Here is a 6,253-nt window from a genome sequence, read left to right on the forward strand (position 1 = left end):
AAGCGCGAAGTGGCGAGGGTTCACTGTATAGGGTTTCTGAGGCTGTAAATCTTTATCAGAGCAGACAGCTGGTGGGTTTGAACTGCAAGCAGCCTGACAAGTAGCTTTAGAGAAAAGATTTAGTTCTGACTTATAAGCCACTGTACCACCAGGGTTCCTTAGGGATCCAAAGAAACAGTTGCCACAACTTTCTGAACTGACCTCTTTGCTTTGAATTTAACTAGCCCAGTAGTTCCCCTCTGAGACCACTGTGTTGACTGGATTTTGCTCTCTGGTCATATTGATAAATCCAAGACACACCACTGGTTATGGTTTACTCCATAAAATCATCTTCACTAGCCTAGAAGACAGATGGAAAGATGAACTCTTTGCAAAAACACAGCTTCATACAACATTTTTAGTACCCATTTAGCCAAAACTTGGCTGAGGCCAAGATGTTCACTTTAAATCGAAACTGCTGGAACATGTGGGATTCCATCTCCAGTAGCTATTGCATCAAGGGCAAGTCTTTGGTCTTCTTCCACTAGTTTCTGGACTTCAGCCACAGTTTCTTCACTCATCAAAGCCTCTTGGTCTTTCTGACCATCCTTAAAAGACTCGTTTCATCGAAAAGCTGTTGTCGTGGGTGGGGCAGCATTCCTATAAACTTGTTACAAAGCTCCAATGATTTGGGAAGGTGTCCACTTGTGCTTTGTTAAAAAAAAAAAAGCTATTAGCCCTGACCTTAAAAGTGTTTTTCACATAACACATAAAGTCTCCCTTTCTTGGAAGGCATCCTAGGGAGACAAGTATTTTGCTGAGACAACTTGTCAACAACCACCCACTGGACAGAGAGACATGCTTGCACACGTTTTGTTAGGAATAAGCTCATGCACGTAGGAACTGGAACCTCAGTAGGGATACTTTTTGACATAGCCATACATATCACTTTAATGCCACTCTGACTAATTTCTCTACTCCAGAACAAGACACTTTTTTGGGGACAGTTTTATTCACATAGATTCATATACCATACTAGTCAATGGCTTATACATACTAAAATTAAATATTAAACATATCAAAAGATGAGACTGAATGAAAGCACACAGCAACAGCGATGAGGAGCTTGGATCTTATAGGGCATTTGCCTTCTAATGATTTCAATTGATTGGAAACACTTACTGGAAGGAGGTTTACAAAGTAATGTGCCATTTAGTATTCCTCTAAGTTTATATCAATAACTAAACAAAACCAAACATTTTACTCCATGAATTGCTCAATCCCTATTGAGCTCATCCCTACTGCTTTTCATTTCTAATGGTCTGTGGTTTGGATTAATTGAAAGCATCCTTAAGTTTATAGCTAGAATAACTTTAATGAATTGTTTGATGGATATCTAAAATTGTCTTACTAAGGTAGGTAACAAATTGGATATTAGTTATAGAGCTACAAATATTCTATACTTTCTTCAATTTGATGACAGCTTTACTGGGTGAGCTACTCAGCTAGTATTTCTGACAGTTACATGTGTGGAAATTCAAAACCATCAAATATCTCAAATGAATGAGCTATGAGAGTTCTAGGTTTCTGAACTTCTTTAAATATTTGTAAATATGCATGGTCCCAGTAGCAACACATCATTTTATTGAACTGTAAGTTATCTCCTGATTCCCATCTTCTGACTCACTGGTGATGGCTTCCCCTTGTTTTCTCAGAGTCCCTTTATATTGAAGAAAACGTGCTGGGAAAGAAAAAGCTGGTTTCAGGAGATTATGCTTATTATTTGTAAAAATTCCTATCACAAGGCTTTTCTAATACATATTAAACATATTCAAAAATATATTTATATGAGGCATTTGTTTTCTTATGTATTCTTAATATATGTAAAAATTGTTTGAATCAGAACTCTCTACTTCACATTTAAAAATATTAAAAAAAATTTGGAATAATTTAGCCAATAAGTTTCAATAATTATTCCCATGACAAAACACTAAAGAAACAAAAAATATCCCTAGAAATCCTGGAGAAAAAGAAAGCATTTCATTAAAATCCAGAAAACCCACAAAGAGCATTATATTTTAAACACATTTTTAAAATAGGTTGTAGAGGAAATTGTATATATTTTGTAATTGACCTAAATTCTAATACCATTCGACAGTTAAGGCTTTTGTGAACATTTTGAAAGTAGAAACATTTTCCTTGATTTAAAAAACTTTTCTTGGCAGGAAGCAGAAATATAGCAAACCATTTTCAGAAATTCTAAAAGTTCTCTTTAATCTTAACCTGCACCATAAAGGCTTAAAACATATCTTTTTCCCTCATTCCCATCAAGTCCATTCCAACTCAGACAACACTATGAGACAGGCCAGAACTGTCCCTGCCCGTCGCCTTCTGTGGATTTCGAGACTACATATCCTTGTGCGAGGGGAACGCTTCATCTTTTTCCTGCAGAGCGGCTGGTGGTTTTGAACTGCTGACCTTGTAGTAAGGAGCCCTGGTGGTGTAGGGGTTATGCTTGGTCTGTGACCTGCAGGAGTCAGCATCGACTCCAGGGCAGTGAAAGACCTTGTGGTTGCAGGCCAACAGGTAACCCACTATGTAGCCAAGAACTCTATGTTGAAACACACACACACACACACGCACACGCACACGCACACGCACACGCACACGCACACACAACCTTTCTTATAGCGCCCTTGATTCAACGTCAGTTGGCTTAAGAATAAAATTTCTGTGTCTCCAAAAACTTCAGTTTTTATTTAAAAAGAAAATAACTGTTCTAGATCAATGGGAAAAAAAAGTGTATTTGCTACTTAGGATATTCATTATAATTTAGTTTTCTCCCTGGGTGCCGTAGTAACTATGTGGAAGACAAGGTAGTATAGGGATGCTTACATTTCAGCCTCTATTAGCATATCCCCATTTTAGGAATGAAAGTAGTTTACCAATAGTAAGATTAGATGCTAGAGTTACATTATTTCAGAAAGATCACTACTGATCAATGACATGCATCAAACACTGTAACCAATTATTGTCTGCTTTTATATGCTGTAACCTTGGCTTGCTCTTGATTTTCTACTGAATGGATTTTATGAGCCACTGTTAATAAAGTCTGAGTCTATAAACACTAAAAGAGAGAGAGAGATTGAGCCCGACACCTCCCCCACCCCTCAACAGTGTTTCCACCATCTATGTTCAGTGGTCTAATTATAGACCTATTGTGAAATGCAGTTCAGTAAGTAGTGTTAATGCTAATGTTGAGACTAGTTTGAGATTGAGCTTTTCTAGGGGAAGAAAGATTATAAAGCTGGACATAAACAGCTCTTGCCTTCGGTGAGATTTAGAGAACTTTCTTTACCTACAGGCCTAACTAGCCAGCTATCTGATAATAAGAAATCTATTTGCCAAATGCACACAGCTAGAACGTGCCATCATCAGTCTGTTTGAAGAAAATGAAATCTTGTTATTTTTGGAGGTCGGGGAAGATTAGGGGATAACACTTTGACTTTAAGGAAGTGGTGATAACCTACTACAAACATCGTGAGATAGTCCTGCTGGCCCTTCACCCACATCAGTCTCTGCATAGTTGAACTTTCACATCCAAGCTAACTGCCGAGTGCCAGTGGAGCAGAATTCGCGTTCCAGTTCAAAAGAAAAGGGACTATTCCTTTTTGAAAACGCAGTGACGCACAGGTTCACTGATTTTGTGTCTGAACACCCAATTTCTCTTTTGAGCTAGGATTGTCCAAGTGAAGGCAGAAAAGAGCAGATAATACTAGGGGGAACCAAAAGAGGGCACCGTGGACCATTAAAGTCTTTTCCCATGACTGGGGGGGAGGGGGGAGGAAAAAAGAGACAAACAAACAAGGACAACACACCATCCTAATCCACAAAGGAAGTATATGTCTTGACCCTGGCATTTTATACTCTACAAGGTGAGCAAATTCTGAAACCACACATTAGGAAGAGCATCAACTTGGTTATTTTCCGTGGGATTGGCTTCTACATTCAACCCTTATATTCTTGCAACATTAACCTTTACAACAAGTCTTTAGCATTCTTTTTTTCCCCCTGACACTCGGGGCTTAATATTTTATAGGACACTGGGAAATTTCCTCCTAGATCTAGGCGGTCACCAAATAGCACAAGAAATAGATAACAATTAACAACTTAATGATATCTTACCTCTAAGGCAGCAGTTCTCAACCTGTGGGCCCCTTTGGGGGTCCAACAGCCCTTTCATGAGAGTCGCCCAATTCATAACAGTAGCAAAATTACAGTTATGAAGTAGCAGCGAAAATAATTTTATGGTTGAGGGGGTCATCACCACATGAGGGTCTGGATGAAAGGGTGGCTGCAGGAGGAAGGTTGAGAACACTGATCTAAGGGGTATCAATCATGATAGATAGAAGAACCAGGGAACTGTGGCACTGAGGGGGCTGAGCACATGGCAGACACAGTTAAATGCATTTGAGATATGTGGGAAATGGTTTAAAGCAGCGTTTTATGCCAACTTTTAGTAACAGAAGCCTAACAAATGCGTTTCCTTTGAAGTGTGTGTGTCTGGGGGAGGGGGCCATCGTAACACTATTCATGAATGTATTTGCCTTATTCTTGAATATGTTTTAAAACTGACTGGACTGTCTAAATAGTAGGTAAGTGGTTGGGGGTGGGGTGGGGGGTGTTACACTCTCCCCTTAGATCATCCCAGATTTTTTTCAAGGTGATGGGGAAGAAGAGTTGTCAGCTTTTAAGTGCAATTGTCAATCCGGTCTCAGAAATTCACTGGATAGAATAAGTGACCCTTGAAACACCGCTTGTAGCCGTTGAATCGGGAAGGTCGGGGATGAGAGGTTCACTTCTGAGAGAATGCCGCAGAGCAGATTTCCATCACTGTAAAAATCTCACCACCACATGCAATGAAGGCTGCTGTGGGGGAAACTGAGTGGGGGAAATGGGTGATTTCATAACCCTTTCAAGGTGAACAGTCAAAATCGTTCTACTCAAATGCAACGGAATGGGCCCTCGCTTAAAAGGCAACTTTGGGCAAATTAAAAAAAAAAACTCAACACCCCACCCCCCCTTTTCCCTCTGGCTCTAGAGGAAAGACTCACTACGTAGTGCGCGAAACCTTGCACAAGCCTCTGCTTGCTTCTTCCCCCCGGAAAACAACGCAGAGGAAGGAACCAGTTCATAAACATCCCAACTCGTTCCTGCCAAGGTACATCTGAGAAGCCGAAACCGGGGTTGCTTGGATTTGGGTGGCTCACGGACGTGGCTCGAATGAAAACCTAAACCAGTCACTTGGTGGCTATGAGCCTCAGTTTCCCCGCCGTGTAGCAGGTCCTGGTCTCTGGTCTTAAAAGACTGGAGGCCCAGATTCCCCAAAAGGGATAGTCATTGTAGTCCCTGAGAATCCGGTGCCTCCAGGGGCTGCCTCGTCGGCCCAACCACCTGTTACCCTCCGGGCCTGCGTTTTCCAGAAACCCAATTATGAAACGAGCCGCCGCCTCAGCTCCGCGGCTGGAGTTTGGAAAGTTGCGTGGGTGAGGGGGTGGTGGTGGTGGCGCTGGGGCGGTGGTCACCGAGGGAGGACAGGGAGCTTCAGGTCGCCCCTGGGATGGGACGTGGGCGCCGCTGTTTACCCGCCGGGCCGCCTTCAACCCACTTCCCTTTTCCTCCCCGGGCGGAGGAGATGGTTAAAGATTACACGGCGGCCGCGGGCACTTCAAAGGGCGGCTCGGGCAGCCAAAGGTGAAGATAACGTTCTGGCAGCTCCAATCAGGGGTTGCGGTTGCCACATTTTAATTACTTTGTTAAAAGAAAGCAAGGGGAGAGAGACGCCTGGCAGGAACCAAGGAAAGGAAAGGAAGAAGGAATGAAAAGGAAAAGGAAGAAAAGCCAAAGGTGGCATCCGTCCATGGGGGCCAGGGGTGCGGAGCAAGTTCCTTTGGAGGTGGGCAAGGTGGGGGTTCTCCTGGGGGAAAGGGACCACAAGGCTCCTCCTGGATCCCGGCTGGACGCCCGAGGGAGGCTGAGGTGAGGACCAGCCAGGCACCTTGACCTTGAATTCCCGGCTCCAAGAGCATGAATTCCAGGAGCACCCAGCTGTCTACAACTAGGAGGAAGTGGCCCTGCAACGTGCCCTGCGCTCGTGCTTTCCGGTCGCTCGTGCAGCGGTGTCTCCCCGCAATCCCGGGAAGGTGCGGGCGCGCTCCCCTCGCCGACAGACGCCTTGCCCCGCGCACGTCTTCCGGCGATGCCCTTCGCCAGT

The 6,253-nt window shown here is 43.4% G+C and overlaps 1 protein-coding gene across 1 annotated transcript in view; it reads right to left on the reverse strand.

Annotated features, from left to right (window-relative positions):
* The window catches only part of LGR5 (leucine rich repeat containing G protein-coupled receptor 5), a 180,509-nt gene that overhangs the window by 172,818 nt on the left and 1,438 nt on the right, over positions 1–6,253 (reverse strand). The window lies entirely within an intron of this gene.

This window comes from Echinops telfairi, unplaced genomic scaffold, assembly GCF_000313985.2.
Source record: "Echinops telfairi isolate 266 unplaced genomic scaffold, ASM31398v2 ScPeMD7_2;HRSCAF=8, whole genome shotgun sequence".
Lineage (NCBI taxonomy): Eukaryota > Metazoa > Chordata > Mammalia > Afrosoricida > Tenrecidae > Echinops > Echinops telfairi.